General features: G+C 44.6%; 1 protein-coding gene across 1 annotated transcript in view; it reads right to left on the bottom strand.

Annotated features, from left to right (window-relative positions):
• LOC148507435 (galactose-3-O-sulfotransferase 4-like) overlaps positions 1–14,498 on the bottom strand; it is a 145,974-nt gene extending 131,476 nt beyond the window's left edge. Inside the window, exon 1 of the mRNA XM_088446033.1 lies at positions 14,442–14,498. The gene's annotated coding sequence lies outside the window, so the exon portion shown is untranslated. The remainder of the gene's footprint in view (positions 1–14,441) is intronic.
• Positions 14,499–17,887: the final 3,389 nt, after the last annotated feature.

Below are 17,887 nucleotides of genomic sequence, written 5' to 3'. Positions count from 1 at the left end.
TTCAATTTAGCATGTTCATATACAAATCGAATACCAAATCCCACTTCAAAACAAACTTCAAAGCCCCAAATGAACAGAACTGCTTTATGCTTTCAGTTTCAAGATGAGCAGTTCATTTTGACACAGATACATGCATACATCAGTGAGATACATGCATGTATCTTACTGTAAAATGCTTGTTAAGTGTTAATTTTCTAAAAAAAAAAATGATGTGGTGCCCTCCCCTAAATACACAACCAGCCCCAGACTTTTCATAGCGAGTCCTGGTTGTGTAAGTACAGGGAAAAGGGTTCTCCTGTACTTAGCACAACCAGCACCAGGCTCAGATCCAGTCCTGATTCTGGAATTACAGGGGGAAAAATGCATAGGGTTCCCCTGTAATTCCCACAACCAGTACCGGACCCTTTCTAGTGGGGGGTAATGTCACAGCCAATGAAACCCTATCACCAGGTTCCCCAGCTGAAACATTAATCCTAACCGCTAGGCCAGGGATCCCTGGGGAGTTGGGGACCCCCCAATAAAGTGGTCCCCCTCTCCAGGGCACCCCAGGCCTAGGCTGACAGCCCGGGGCCATCCCCGCCCACCCATGGGTGGTTGGTGGCGGGTTGATAGTGTACGTATAGGGTAAAAAAAGATAAGTGTAAACATTGTCTTTACGAGTAGAACTGCAGGTCACAGCAAGCCTCCCCCGCATGCTGGTACTTGGATAACCACAAGTACCAGCATGCGGGACATTAAGGGCCCGCTGGTACCTGTAGTTCACCTGTAAAGAAATGTTTAAATAAACAATACACACACTGTGACAGTATAGTTTTAATAAATACATACACACACACATACTCACCTACATTACCTTGACTGGTCCACTTCTCCCTGTAGGCATCCTAGGTCTTCGTAAAATAAAAAAAATGCAAAAACTCATGATGGTTGTTACCTCATGAATGAAGAGCTCAGATGCAGCTCTTCTCTTTGTAGGGCCGTGTCTGAACATTCATTGGCTAAGAGAGGTCAGCCCCTGGCTATCTCAGCCAATGAACAGATCCCACCATTGAAGTCAATGGTGAGAGACAAAGCATTTCTTCTACTCTGTAAGGTACTCACCTTAACCACTCGCCCACACACACCAGTCATATCAAGAGCCACACCTATTGCATATGTGAAGTTAAGTGTGCGACTGTTTAATACAATATCTTTGTTTATTAAAACAGTAGTGTGACTGGACGCCTTTCGTCTAGGCCAGCCATGGTCACTGGTTAGTGCTTTTGGACTCCCACTCACCGTCACTGACCGCCTGCCACTGACTTCGCCCACTGTGCCGTGGGCATTTACTGAAGCTGCCACCACCAAGCTCCTTTCAGCGGTGTTTGGAACCACTTTTTATGTACAATCAGGCTCCTACCTCAGCATCTGGAACTGCTTCTGCTGCGTATGCATTTGATTAGCTGCTGACACACCTCCAGTTTGGTGTCGGGTGTTCCCACCTGATCCCTCGCAATAGACCAGGTCTGCACGGTACATTGGCAGAGGGCTTGAACTTGGAGATGCTGAGCTCTTACTCAGAACAGCAGGAGAACGGAATAGCATTTTGGCGCAATTCTGTTGGTCGCAGGGTACAGATGTAGTCGAAGTAAAGGAAAGATGTTTATTGCTCAATGGTCTTTAAAAAGACCCGTCCCTTCGGATTGAAGGGGAATAATAGCATACATAAGATGTTACAGGAATCTTAACAGCAGTTCTTCTGCACGAAGGATTTTCACAGATGTACAACATACAGTACAGGGCTCACAGGCCCTCTTTTTATATCATTCTTACACACAATATCACAGGGGGGTAAATCCGCCCTGGGTTCCACTCAACCAATCATGATTCCTCTCATAATATAATTTAACAACATATTACATTTCAAAGGAGTCACCCAATTTTCTCCTGTCTAATCCAATCAGGCAATCTCACAAAACATAAATAAATACGTCTTACATTTCACAGAAATGAAATCAATTTCCTTCATACCACCCAAAAACATTTGGTTTCCTAAGCACAAACTGAGTTAGCAATTAGCATATACTGTATCTGAAGAGGTAAATATAATGCACATTTCTATTGCATTCTTCTTTTCACATGTTTATGACTAAACCAGTTTAGGCTTTCTGAGTCTTAGCACCTTCTAAGTTCACACAATAGAAGCTTCCTAAACACAAACAACTTGTTTTACCACACTGGCTGGGTATTGTACATAGAGACACACCAGACACCTCTGCATTGCATTTCAATGAAAGTGCTAAACGAAGGTTTGGTCACTATGTCAGGATAACTTACATGTCACTAGGAGGGGAGAGTGTCTCATAACCATTTGACTTAAATGTTACAGCCTTCTAAAACAAAACAACTTATACTTTCGTTATCAGTGCATTCCACAACTGAGCACATCACATTGAACATGTCATATTCAAACACATTACATATACATTCGCAGTACATGGCGCACTGCGCCTAAAGGTCCTTTCACAAATGGTGCCGCTGCATGAGGGTTAATCTCTTCAGTGCCGTGGCAGCCATTTTAATCACGTGTGGTCGGCCTCCGGCCACAAGAAGATAGCAACAATTTTGAGCCAGCTTGCAGTCTGGAGACAATAGGCCAAATGTAATAGGGAAAGAGTTTAGAAAATGTGAGAGTTTAGCAGTAACCTCTCACATTGGTTGAGTTTTATCTTCAAAATGGGAAAACATCTGGATGAGAGTTTAAATTGTGAGAGTTTTTTGAGTCTCAGGGGCCTATTCATTAAACGTAAAACTTCTCTGGAGATAATTAGCTTTAGAACTCTCATGGAGTTCTAGCTAATTATAGGTGGAATTCATCATTCCACCTCTCCATAAGTATCTATTCCGAAAAGCTGTCATTTTTGCGATGACAGCTTTTCGGGAAATAGATACTTTTCCCTGCCTACACTACCTTATCGCGTCTGGAAACAGTGCTGCACATGCGCTGTTACATCTGTAAAACCAGCGCATGCACAGCACTGCCTACAGATGCGTTAAGTTTCGTACCCCCTCGATCCCCTCCCCCCTCCGCTCACCTCCCCCCCCGACTTACCTGTCCGTGCAGCAGCCTCCGGCTCCGTCCTGCTGGTCTGTCATGTGGTTTCCCAGCAGACCACATGACAGATTAGAAAAAAAAAAACTTTTTTTTTTGTCTAAACTTTCTTGTGCTCTGCTGGGGAGCACACATGTCCGACCAGCCTCCGAAGCCTGAGGATGGAGCAGAGCGCCGGAGGGACTCGGGGGACCTGCACACATGGATACAAGTAAGTTTCACCTGCTATTCGCCACCTCACCGTGGCGAATAGTAACTGCATCAAATTCCGAAAATTGATAATTTTCGGAATTTGATGAATACCACAATTTCCACATCCCCATACTAATGTACTAATGTATGGGGAGTGTGGAAATTAACGCAGGGGAACTTTGCAAGGAGATATCTGTGATATCTCCTGTGTTAAGTCTGTTAATGAATACCAAAATAACGTTATTTAAGGAAAATGTCCTTAAAAATGTTAGTGTTGATGAATAGGCCCCTAAATACATGCGAGTTTGCATGTTCTCGGACTCAATTACATTGGGTGAGTTTTAAAAAGTGTGAGAGTTTACTGATAAACTCTAACATTTTCTAAACTCTCACCCTATTACATTTGGCCCATGATGTTTAACCAAGGTAATTTTCCACTACTGTTCCCATTAGATGCTGCTACCTTGATTGCAATAGTACAGCTTTGAAAAATTGTTTTAGATAATTTGCCACCACCTTTCCCATCAGATACTGTTACATTGATTGTGATGGCCCAGATTTGAAAATTTGCTTTAGGTAATTTGCCACCACTTTTATATTAGCAGCCATTCCTATAAATTAAGTAAGGAATTTAGGACCTTATTCAGAGTCGGTCCACAGGGCATGCGCACGACGGAGACGACTCCGTCGTGCGCATGCGCGAGTCCCCGCTAACGGTGGCAGTGCATGCTGGGATGTGTAGTTCCACAGCATCTGGAGGGCCAAGTTTGAAGACCCCTGGTCTTGACCATTGCGACCACCTCCCTCAGCGGTCGTTAGAGCTGTGGGTGTTAACCCACAGCCTAACGACCGACATGGTGGCGGCCGTTCAGGATGCAAGCGGCCGCCCTGTTTCTGTGCGACCGCTTGCATCCTACGACCGCCTCTGAATGAGGCCCTTATTGTGTATCTGTGATGGTCTACTCCCCTCTCACCATTTGTTTATCTTAAAATTTTATTGCATCCCTATCTATTATGTGTTGAGTACTAGGGCGTGGGGTCCCAATCAGTGAGAACACAGACACATTTCTAGCTATACTTATTAGTGATCTGTGGTCAGTGTTAGATTTAAAGTGTAATTGCAAAATGATAACTAAGACACAGTTATGCCAGAGATAAGCTGGAGGAAAACTGAAGGAAAACATCCTAAAAGCCAGAACTCCTTCTGAAGGACATCAAACAACATGTGAATTAGCTAATTCGCCATCACGAACACCAGCTGTATATATCCAGGAAGCTCCTTACTGCACTCACAGCTTGGACATTACAGGTACATCCCAATCTGTGTTCTGCTCTTATTAATTGCTTTTATTGTGCAAATCACCTCAGACTGGATCGGCTCTGTACAATGTCATTTTTGCCTTCATACTACTGAAAACCTGTTTGTACTGTATTGCCTTTTTCCATTGCATCACATCTATCTACTTTAAACAATCTTTATTTCAGTAACTAATTCCTGCACCCACTATTCACATACTTCTCTTTATATGTAACTTTTGTACTGTAGCTGTGCTCATACATTAGCAGAACTGTTCTTTTACCTGTATCTTTTGAACATTTACCTACATTTATCTACACTGTCTCTATATCACACAGCCTCCACTCCAGTCTTCATCTCACTGATTACCTCATCCACAGCATGAACTCCCTTACTTCAACCACCCCCCTTATTCAGTGTCTACATAATCTGCTTTACTTACTATTTCCACCCCTATCCTTCTCCTCTAGTCTCCTCAACTTGCTGTCCTCCCTTTCTTCTCTCCTCAGTCTGCTTTCAACCCTCTACACAGGACTGCCATCAGAAATTGTGGGGCCCGGGACTGCCTATTTTGTCAGTATCGGGCCCCCCTCCCCCACCTTATCAATAAAAATAAAACAAAAAATTGTCAAATGTTTTTGGGCAAAAATTATTACGCTTTTTCCCCACTACACTCCCCCCGGCCCTGTGTATTAAATCCAATATGTGCCATGATCTGCCCCGCTCATTCCCCACTTCCTCCCCCCCTCCCCCGTTTATTAAGTCCAGTCTCCCCGTTTGTTAAATCCAGTCTGTGCCCTGCTCAGATCTTTTTTCCAAACCACTCCCCCCCATCCTGTTTATTATTATTAAATCCATCTGCCATCTCCCCGCTGTGCACAGCTTTTACCCACTTACCTTATTTCCTTTAAGAAGGCTCCGAGTTCCCCGCTCCGGCTCCGGCTTCTTCTCCGCTTCCTCCCTAGCAGAGATGCTGCTCCTCTTGATCCGCAGCTTCTCCGACTTTGCCCTCCAGTAGCGCGTGACGTCATGACGTCACACGCGCCGCGGCTAAACAAACTAAATTAAATATACACAGTAGCAGGGGCCAGCAAATGTCCTTTAGGTGGAGCGGGCGGAGCGACTCGAGCGGGTTCGGGCTGCCTTTTCCTCCTCTATTAATGGTAGCGGGACCAAGTCGGCAGCGGCGGGTGGTAGGTAGCAGCGGCTGGGCCCCCCCCCGTTCTGCCAGGGTGCGGGCCCAGGACTCCAGTCCCGGCAGACCCCCCCTGATGGTGGCCCTGCCTCTACATCTCTCCCCTACTTTACTGTTCCTGCACTCTCAACCACCTCCCTCCATGGCCTTGCTACCCCACCACTAAGCCCCATTCCTTCCTTTCTCTTCCTGTCTCCTCCAGGCTGCCAGGAGAAATCCTGGGCCTGGGTACAACCATCCTGCCCCCCCCGGAGAGTGTGTGGCCACAGCATGTTAATGCATGGCTATAACTCTTTGTGGGTGGGTCTAGCATGTGAGAAGCACCCACTCACAGGGGCATGGCATAGCACCCAGTGTAGCTCTTTGTGGGTGGGTCTAGGATGTGAGAAGCACCCACTCAGAGGGGTATGGCAAAGTACCCAGCAGCTGGGACAAAGTATTCACTATTAGGATGGTGGGACAGTCCTATAATATCTGCATTCTTAGGCCCGTATTCAATTTGAGCAGAGCCGCGTTAACTTAATGTGGCCCAGACTTAATGCTGGCTTCGCCTGTTTTCCAGGCGTTAATGTATCGCGCGCGTGCCTGCGTATCCCCGTATTCAATTTGAAAGTAGGTGAAAATGGGACCCGGCGATACTTGGATCAGCGAAAACAAACGGAAATTTTTGGGAAATAATTGTAGGACCCCCGTAAAGATGTCCAGACCTCGGGGATCATTATGGGTAACCCTGTTTTTGCCTGCAGAAGAAAGTCGGGGTTTTTAAAAAGCCGCAGCTTGTGTTTTTTTCCCGACATTGAAGAAGTGATGCAGAAGAGCATTCAGCTTTTTTTTTGGTTTTTAAAAGTGGTCCCATCAAATTTGGGGTACATGAAAATGGGTACTAGCATATTTTTAAGTCCCTAAAGGTAATTTAAAAAATTCTGCAAAAATACACCTGCCGCTACTCTGCGCAATAAAAAAAACACCTGCCACATACTTGGGAACCCCACCAGTATTAATTTAGTTAGTTTGGTTTTTTAGTTTGACTTTCTTTTTGTCACCCCCAAATTTTTTTAAATTTTTTTTTGGGGTGTCCCGATTTTTTTTTTTTTACTTTTTTTTGCAACATTTCGTTTTATGGGGGCATTCCCAAAAGTACAGGCTTATTTTTATAAGCCTGCACCCCTAAACCCCAAATCTAAACTTTATTTCACTTGCTATAGCTAACTAAAAAATAATCCCTGTTTTTTAAAAATGACCCTTGACCCCATTTACGAAAAAATACGCGAATTTTCGGGAAATATGCCTGGGACCCCCCTAAAGATGTCCAGACAGGGGGGATCACTATGGGTACCCCTGTTTTGCCTGCAAAAGAAAATCGGGTTTTTAAACAGCTTTGCCAGGTCTTTTTCCCTGCAGCGGCTATTAGAAACCCCGACTTCCTTCAGTAGTTAAAAATGGGGGTACCCATAGTGATCCTCCATGTCTACACATCTTTAGGGGGGTCCCTAGAATATTTCCCGAAAATTCCCGTTTTTTTTTAACCTGTAAAAAAATTTGTAAAGATTTAAAAAAAATATGACATAAGGTTCCCCCCCAAAAGCCAAACCAGCCTCAGGCTTGCCAGCCAGTGGTGGTTTCCAAAAATATGGGGAACAAAATGTGTAGGGTTCCACCGTATTTAAGAAACCAATACCAGGCTGCAGGGACTAGTGCTGGTTTTAAACATAAGGGGCAAAAAAGACGAGGGGTACCCCCTATATTTGAGACCAGCACCAGACCCAAATGACTGGGGTGTAATGCCACAGCCCGGAGACCCAATCACCGGGGCTCCAGGTCCAAAGCATTACACTCCAAGTCGGTCAGCGCAAGCCGGTGATCTCAGGGGAGTCGGGGACCCCCCAAAAAAGGGTCCCCCCTCTCCTGAGCACCACAGGCTTACGCTGAAGCCTGGGGCTCATCCCCATACCCCTAGAGCAGTGGGTATGGGGGTAATAGGGGGCCAAATAATGTAACACTATTGTACTTTACAGTGGAACTACAAGTGCCAGCATGCCTGCCATTTTGCACTTGTGGAACTATAAGTGCCAGCAGACATGTGGCACCTGTATTTCCACTGTAAAATAAATAGCTAAAAAAAGACAAAACACACACACCGTGACAGTATAACTTTATTACACACACCTACCCATTCACACGTACTTACCTATACCAGATGAATCTGTCCCCTTCTCCACATAGAATATCCCAAAAACATGGCCCTGCAAATAAAAAGTCATACTCACCTATATCCTGGCGCTGGTCTCTGCAGTAATCCACGTACTTGGCAAAAAAAAAAATGACTACATGATCCACGCAACAGCTAGGAGTATGTGTGTTGCCAGCTGATGGCACATCCACAGAGCTGGTAGTCCCGAGAGTCAATCAGCGGCCGTGCTGACTGTAGAGCGGCCGCTGATTGGCTCCGGCTACTGACAGTTCCCACGTGGTGTGACTTGGGGTGTAATGCTTTGGACCTGGCGCTCGGTGATTGGGTCTCCGGGCTGTGGCATTACACCCCGGTTGGTTGGGTCTGGTGCTGGTCTTAAATATAGGGGGTACCCCACGTCTTTTTTGCCCCCTATATTTAATACCAGCACTAGTCCCTGCAGCCTGGTGTTGGTTTCTAAAATACGGTGGAATCCTACACGTTTTGTTCCCCGTATTTTAGAAACCACCACTGGCTGGCAAGCCTGGGGCTGGTTTGGCTTTTGGGGGAGGACCTTATGTAATTTTTTTTGTATATTTTTAATACTTTTGTTAACATGTTAAAAAAAACAGGAATTTTCGGGAAATATTCTAGGGACCCCCCTAAAGATGTGTAGACATGGGGGATCACTATGGGTACCCCCATTTTTAACTACTGAAGCAAGTCGGGGTTTCTAATAGCCGCGGCAGGTGCATAAATGCGGCTTTGAGTAAGGTGATACAGAAGGGCATTTAGAAGTTTTTTTGGGCAAAACAACTATGGGCATCAAATTTGGGGTACTTAATAATGGGGTTCAGCATATTTTAAAGTTGCTAAAGTGACTTAAAAAATTTTTAAATACCCACCTGCCGCAAACACCAGCAATCAAAAAAATACTTGGGGCATACTTGGGGACCCCCCCAGAGTAAAGTTCGCTATTTTTTAAGTTTGTACCCCAACTTTTTTTATTTCAGCCCCTTTTTCAAAGTAAATTTTTTGGGGTGCCCTTAATTTTTTTTTTGACACAGATTTCCTTTGGGGGACTGTCTGAAGGCTGCACGGGGGTTCCTGAAATGTTGCACCCCAAAACCCCAATTCTGCACTTTTTAACGCCTGCCATTCATAGGCGCTACTTTACCGCCTATTACATTGCATTGACTTATTGCTTAGGCGGAAAGTCTTTCAATTTGAATACAGAGGAGAACTAAAACAGGCGATAATTACGTCATCGGCGGTAAATTACCGCAAATCTGAACTTAACGCCTCAAATTGAATACGACCCTTAGTTGGATGTATTTAGATGCTATAATGTAACAGACTAAAATTAAAGTGCAACAACTTTATTTTGTACATTTCTCATATAAATAACACAAAATCTATTTTCTGTTATAGATGAACGAAGATCTTAAGTTTGACATAACAAAAGGTCATCTTAAAACATACACATTCTGCAGCATCTCTCCTAAACCACTGCTCCATGCTCCTTCCTCATTATCTACCCCATCTGTATCGCCCCTGTCTATCTGCCTGGTATACAATTGGGAAGCCGGCTGCCGGCTTCCCGACTGTCATCTCCCGGCGAGGCTGAAATGCCGGGCGTCTAGATGTAGACGCCTGACATTTCTCCGATGCCGGGAGACCGGCGCCCGGCTTTCCGATCGAGGGTTAGGGTTAGGCACTCCCGGGGGGGCTTAGGGTTAGGCACCCCCCCGGGGGACCTAGGTTTAGGCAGCGGGGAAGGGGGGGTTAGGGTTAGGCACTTAGAGGGGGAATTAGGGTTAGGCACTTCGGTGGGAGGTTAGAGTTAGGCACCCCTAAGGAGGGTTAGGGGGGGTTAGGTTAGTTTGTACTTACCTGTCGACGATTGGGATTTCCAGCACTGTCGGGCTTCCGCTGCCGGGAACTCTGCTGTGGTCGGCCAGGCGCTGCCGGGAATCTAACCAACGGCGGTATTTCATACCGATTCCATCTGCCCCTCCCCTTTAGAATGTAAGCTCTTGCGAGCAGGGCCCTCATCACTCACGTGCTTCAACTTCCCCTACTTATACTATCATGTACTCCTAACTCCACAGTTGGCACCTAACACTTGCTTGCTGACGCCCTGCTGCTTGTGTTATGTAGCTATGTTTATAAACCATGTCCCTGTCCTGCATTGTTTTATACTGCTAATAAATGTATTTCTTGTGTGCTCATTTATGTACTGTGTAAGGTGCTGCAGAACCTTTGTGGTGCCATATAAATAAAGGATAATAATGATAATAATAATAATAATAATAATAATAATAATAATAATAATAATAATAATAATAATAATAATAATAATTAATATAACATAACAGCCATATAATACATAAATACATAATATATATTGTTGCACAATAATATAACTGCATTGTGGATAATCACACATCACCCCTAACAACTACCCATACACTATAACCCATAGCACACCCTCAACACCCCACACCTCCATCAACACTCCCTTAACCTAACCTAACCCTTAAGTAGTGGAAACATAAGTACAGCTTTTAAATGTATGCAAACAATTTCTTTATAATATACTGAAGTCCCCAAGTGCCAGAATAGTATCCTTACGTTCAACAAGGGAAGGACTTCTGCCACCCACTCAGATGGCGCCATAATCAGGACCAACTGGCAGCATCTATCCTTTCCTTGATCAGAGCAGGAAGCTCCCTGGGGCTTGCGGTTGCCGAGACCCAACCTTAGGGTCTCTTCGCAAGCCCCGATGGTCGCGATGGTATTGACCATTGCGACCATCAACCTGGTCAGTCGCTAAAGCTGTGTGTGGTAACCCAAAGCTTAGCGATCGACCAGGAGGCCGCACTTCAAAACCCAAGCGGCCGCCCTCATTCAGAGCGACCACTCGCATTTTGCGAGCGCCTCTGAATGAGGGCCTTTATCCTTAATGCCAATCTGACACCATGTTCAAATCCAAACTGCTAAACTAAGTAGAAAAATGGTGCGCAAATCAAACCTTCCATATCCCTGGAATGTACAATACAATGTCAATAGTGGTAATGAAGATGGATGTCAAAATAATGAGATGAAGTGATGAGGAAAATGCGGAGCAATGCATAAAGTTGAGCAGAGTACTTTAAAAATATTAAACCTAAATTGATCTCTCTTTATGAAAAGCTGCCCGTGTGTCTCTAGTAGTGACAGTATACAATACAGACGGCCCATAATGAGTATAAGGTCTATAGTGGTTTAGTCTTAACACAAAGTGATAATTACAAGCACATGAGGAGATACTGTTTACACTGCCTGAACGTGATTGGCCAGCCTCTCATGGATTACTGTCCACTGCTACAGTATTGTATTCAGTACTATAGTTTTCATCCATGGAGCATTCGTCACCCAGTGGTTAAACTGTGTACTGCATGGCATGTAGTCTTTCTACAGTACGCCACGCCATAACATGCATATCAGTCATAACGCATATTGACAAGCCGCGGCAGGGAAGCCAGAAGGTCACGCTATGAGCAAATAGGCAGCAGGACACATCTGTACATATGAGATAGATAGATAGATACATAGATAGATAGATAGATAGATACATAGATAAATATATATATGTTAGAAAAACACTAGTAGAAAGATAGATAGATAGATAGATAGATAGATAGATAGATAGATAGATAGATAGATAGATAGATAGATAGATAGATAGATAGATATGGTTGATCTGTGAGCAAGCCCGATACGGGTGAAACACGCATCAGAATCGGCTGCAGTACCTGGTCTGCACATACAGGACTGCACATTTGGGCACTTCTACTGAACAATCAGATATTTCAAGACACCCTCTCATCTGGTCCCCTATAGTTACCCTCAGTGGCGTAAGTTCATCCCAGACGCCCAGAGGCAAGTTAAAATATGGTGCCCCCCCGTCCCAGTCGCTGACACTGTAATGTAGCAATTTTCATGCAGACAGACTATAGATAGACGAAGGCAGCAGCTGATGGTCTGACATGGTCTGACATGGAGCTCTCCACTAGTGTATGGTGGCTTCTCAGATGCGGGGAAGAGGTGCCATGTATTGGGCGGCCGTGACGGTACACTCAGAGTACATAGTTACAGCCCCAAGTGGGATGAATATGTTGTGGACAAGGTGCCCCTTCGGAGCTGGAGCCCGGCGGCAGGCGCCTCCATTGTCTCCCATAGTTCTGCCCCTGGTTACCCTGCAATACTGAGTAACAGGGAACTCTAGGGGTTAACTTCTTATACAGACAGCAGAGGTATCTCCCTTCTTCTATCCTTCTTGTCCTGAAACACCTGTCTATGATCCTCTCATCCATCATTAGACAAATGATTGCAAAGTAGAAAACATTAGCGGCTTAGTACAGGACAATCTTTCCTTAGTGCAAGACTCTTAACATATACAGATATCACACACCATTATGGAATAGTAAACTGCTTCTATGTAGGATGTATTATCAAATAGGCTGTAGTGAGACAAATGACAATGATGTGTAATTATTTAACTGTGGTTATATAATCTATTGTCTATTTTTGGGTTAGTGAATCTTGCAGATACATTGAAACTACAAGATGATATTATTGTTTAGTCATTTGTAACCTGTCACTGACTCACCTTGAATATATCTGCCTGATGTTCAGCCTCCTAAATGAATCTATTCATAGAACAAGGATTGAGGGGTAATTTTATTGTGCCTAATGTAATATATTATTGATTATTTATGTTTCACCCTTATTGCACCTCACACCATTGGGTATTCAAATTATGCATTGTGAGCCACAGATGATTTATATGGCTCAAACACTGTATAAATACAGATGATCTTGACAATTTTATGAATTTATTTATTATTATTTTACTTTAATCTAGGTACCTTGCTGCAATTTATTACTTTGAAGCAGCCTAATTAAAAGCTATGTTTTAAAACTTATAAGATTATTTTTTATGTTTTTTATCATAAGAGTGCCCCCACAAAGGAATCAGCTTTCTTTTTATCTATTTCCTTCTAGAGAACCCCACATCATAAATAGATACATGTTAGAAAAACACAAGTAGAAACATAGATATAAAGATAGAGGCCCTCATTCAGACCCACTCGCGAGCGGCTGTCCGCTTGCAAGTGGGTCGATGGTCCGCACTGCGCATACGCACGACGGAGGGAGCTCGGTCGTGCGCATGCGTGAGACCCTACGAGCGAAGGACTTTCCTTCGCTCGGAGTGTCTCATCAAAGGGGGCGTGCTGTTGATGTTGACTGACAGCACGCCCCCTTTGGTGGGCGTGCCGGGGGCATGCCTGCCAGATGGATACCGTCTGAAGCCGGCCCCACTGACATCACTAGTGATGTCAGTGGGAGTGATTTTGGCTCTGATAGAGCCAAAATCACTCCTGGTCTTGCGGTTGAAAAACTCAACCGCAGGCTTCTGCTCGCAGTTTCGATGGTCACGATGGTCAAGACCATCGCGACCATCATCCTGCTCGCTCGTATATGCTGTGGGTGGTGACCCACAGCTATACGAGCGTCCAGGAGGACGCTCCATATTAATGGAGGTGGGCCCTGATTAAGAGCGTCTGGCTCTGAATCAGGGCCTGATATGAGAAAAATCGATAGATAGATAGATAGATAGATAGATAGATAGATAGATAGATAGATAGATAGATAGATATTAGATAGATAGATAGATAGATAGATATGAGATATATAGATAGATAGAAAGATAGATAGATAGATAGATAGATAGATATGAGATAGATAGATAGATAGATAGATAGATAGATAGATAGATATGAGATAGATAGATTGATAGATATGAGATAGATAGATAGATAGATAGATAGATAGATAGATAGATAGATAGATAGATAGATTGATTGATAGATATGAGATAGATAGATAGATAGATAGATAGATAGATAGATAGATAGATAGATAGAAAGATAGATATGAGATAGATAGATAGATAGATAGATAGATACTGCATAAGCAGTTAGGAAGATATTTTATGACTGAAACTTCCTTTCGGTCTTCTGGTGCAGAGGCTTACAGATGTGTCCTGCTAAATGTTTGCTGCGTACACGGAAAATCGTGGCACGCATGGCACTAGTCATGCATCCACGACTCCATAGTAATGCATGGTACGATCGCAGTGCGCCCCAAAGCATACCATACGCTGCTCCGGGTTATCGCATGATGCAATGCGTGCGCACATTTGTAGCGGGATCGACATGGATGTAAGAGGATACATCTGCATATATCATCTTGATGTATAGGCTCTTACATCTCCCCATGCTAAATAACTTCTACACCAATCTCACGGATAACCCTCCTCTTGCCACAGACCTCCTATCCTTATCAGCATTTATATGCATGGTGCCCCAAAGCTCCACAGTGCCAGACAGTAAGAATGGTAAATCATACAAAATACAAAATATAAATAAAAGGCAGAACACGTACATACTATGTAGATGAAGTAGGAGCAGGTGCGAGACAGAAGGTAGAGACGGCCGGATCCCACCTGCAGAGAGAAGGAGGAAAGTGGTAACTACAGTATATTGCTGATAATTACAGAATTTGTTCATGTTACCTGGGGCAAGACTTTTAGTCTCATGAACTTAGAACACTTCTCATCGGTATTAAGGTGTGTTACAGGAAAAGTGTACCATGCAGGTATATATTTACTAAACAAGGAGTTTTAAAGTTACATTAGACAAATATAGATATATTTTCATATCCTGTGCAATACACCTAAAACTATCATCACAAATTTAGTTTTCCAATAAATATACAAAGTACAGAATATTGGGCCTGATTCAGATCTACTCGCGAACGCTGAGCGCTCGCAAGCGGGTCGATGTTGCCCAAGTGCGCATGCTGCAAGCCGTCGTTTTGGGTCTCGCACCAAATGGGGCGTGCTGTCGATGGTGAGTGACAGCACACCCCCTTTGGTGGGCGTGCCGGGGGCGTGGCTGCCCAGTCGTAGGTGTTCCCATGGGAACGCCTACACTCTGGGGCCAGCCCCACTGACATGACTAGTGATGTCAGTGGGAGTGTTTTTGACTCGGATAGAGCCAAAAGCACTCCGGTCTTGCGGCAGCGAGACCCTACTGCAAGGGTCTCGTCGCAAGCCCGATGGTCGCGATGGTCTTGACCATCGTGACCATCATTTTGGCCGCTCGCTATAACTGTGGATGGTCACCCACAGCTATGCGAGTGGCCAGGAGGCCGCTCTAAAAAGGAGGGACGGCCCTGATTCATAGCGAGAGCTCTGTCAGAGTGTCCGGCTCTGAATCAGGGCCATTGTGTCTAATAAATAAGTAAGTGCAATACCTGCTCACAGGGGTGCCGAGAGGGGGGGGAGCGGGTACAGATTACCCAGGCCCAGGTTTCCTGAGGGGCCCGGTGGGGGACTGGGTCCAGCGCCACCCCCCCTCCCTCACAGCAGCCCAGCACACAGCGTGTGCTGAGATGCAGTGAGAGACTGCTCATGCCTACTGAGCAGCAGCCACAGGAGTCTCCTATGCCTGTGGGGGGAAGTGATCACACTTATCACGCCCCACCCTGGCTTTGCGCTGGGCTGAGAGGCTCACAGCGCACCCCTCCCCAGCATGCAGCACCACGAAGCAGCGCTGCAAAGCTTTTTTGGGGGGGTGGAAGGGGCATGGCCACACCTCCCACGATTAGGTAAGCCCCCTTTTAACCGGGCCCACCGCGGCTCTTGGCAGGCCTGCCTGCTCATTGTACAAAATAAATGAATGAAAGTGTAGTGTGTCTTTGTATAACCTCTGCCCCCTTCCCCGTACACATACTATACTGTACACATACACATGTGCACACACAAACACGCATAAATACTTTGGGGTTCATATATCAAGCAGTGAAAAGAATGGAGAAGTGAACCAGTGGAGAAGTTGCCCATAGTAACCAATCAGCTTTGAAGTAGAATTTGTCATATATAGTCAATAAAATCATAAATAGGATCTGATTGGTTGCTATTGGCAACTTCTCCCCAATTTTCATTGCATGACACATGAACCCCTTTGGTAGATCCCTCATTATCAGATTGTGGGATAAGAAATGTCACTAGTTGCAATGTGTAGTTTTCGGAATTCAAAGCACTTGCTTAGTGTTAATGTCCCATGAAGGTTAAAGGAGAATTGGGTGATACAATAAGGAGCACATCCCAGCACTGAGCTCATGAGTTTGATTCACTCCAAAGGCCTAAGTGAGCGGAGTTTGCATATTCTCCCTGTGGTTGCATGGGTTTCCTCCAGGTAAGGAAAATATAATTACATAACTAGTAACCCCACACATGGTTATACCAGCAGTACCCCATATATGATTACATAATTACATAACTAGTAACCTCACACATGGTTATACCAGCAGTGCCCCATATATGATAACATAATTACATCACTAGTAACCCCAAACATGGATATACCAGCAGTACCCTGTATATGATTACATAATTACATCACTAGTAACCCCAAACATGGTTATACCAGCAGTACCCCATATATGATTACATAATTACATCACTAGTAACCTCACACATGGTTATACCAGCAGTACCCCATATATAATTACATAATTACATCACTAGTAACCCCACACATGGTTATACCAGCAGTACCCCATATATCATTACATAATTACATAACTAGTAACCTCACACATGGTTATACCAGCAGTACCCTGTATATGATTATATAATTACATAACTAGTAACCTCACACATGGTTATAACAGCAGTACCCCATATATGATTATATAATTACTTAACTAGTAAACTCACACATGGTTACACCAGCTGTACCCCATATATGATTACATAATTATATCACTAGCAACTAGGGGTGTGCACCGGCCACTTTTCGTGTTTTGTGTTTTAGTTTTGGATCTGGATCTTTCTTCGTGTGTTGGATTTGGATTGGTTTTGCCAAGTCCACCATCCGTGTTTTGGGTTCTGGGTTTTGTGTTTTGTATCTGGATTTTTTTGAAAAAAAGCATAAAAAAAGCTAAAATCACAGAATTTGTGGGTTTTTCTGCTCCTATGCTATTATTAACCTCAATAACCTTAATTTCCACTCATTTCCAGTCTATTCTGAACACCTCACACCTCATAATAGTGTTTTTATGTCCAAAAGGTTGTACCGAGATAGCTGGATGACTATGCTAAGCGACACAAGTGGGCGGCACAAACACGTGGCCCATCTAGGAGTGTCACTGCAGTGGCAGACAGGATGGCAGCTTGAAAAACTAGGCCCCAAACAGTACATAACAGTACTGAGCGCTCGCAAGCGGGTCGATGGTGCCCTAGTGCGCATGCGCGAGACCCGAATAACGACGGGGTAGCCGTCGTTATGGGTCTCGCACCAAAGGGGGCGTGCTGTTGATGGTGAGTGACAGCATGCCCCCTTTGGTGGGAGTGCCGGGGGCGTGGCTGCCAGATTGATGCGTTCCCATGGGAACGTCTACCGTCTGGGTCCGGCCCCCACTGACATCACTAGTGATGTCAGTGGGAGTGATTTTGGCTCTGATAGAGCCAAAATCACTCCAGGGCTTGCGGCTACGAGACCCAACCGCAAGGGTCTTGTCGCAAGCCTGATGGTCGCAATGGTCTTGACAATCGCAACCATCATCATGGACGCTCGCATAAGCGTCCAAAAGGCCGCTTTCAAAAAAAAAAAAAACACGCCCTGATTCAGAGCGGGCGCTCGTTCAGAGTGTCCGGCTCTGAATTAGGCCCATAATGCAAAGAAAAAAAACTATATGGTATAACTATATGTGTGAGGTTACTAGTTATGTAATTATTAGGGGTGTGCACCGGCCACTTTACGTGTTTTGTGTTTTGGTTTTGGATCTGGATCTTTTTTCGTGTTTTGGATCTGGATTGGTTTTGCC

Source organism: Taudactylus pleione, unplaced genomic scaffold (genome assembly GCF_031769625.1).
Source record: "Taudactylus pleione unplaced genomic scaffold, aTauple2 ptg000393l, whole genome shotgun sequence".
In the NCBI taxonomy this organism is placed as follows: Eukaryota; Metazoa; Chordata; class Amphibia; order Anura; family Myobatrachidae; genus Taudactylus; species Taudactylus pleione.
This window is presented reverse-complemented; position numbering and strand designations above follow the sequence as displayed.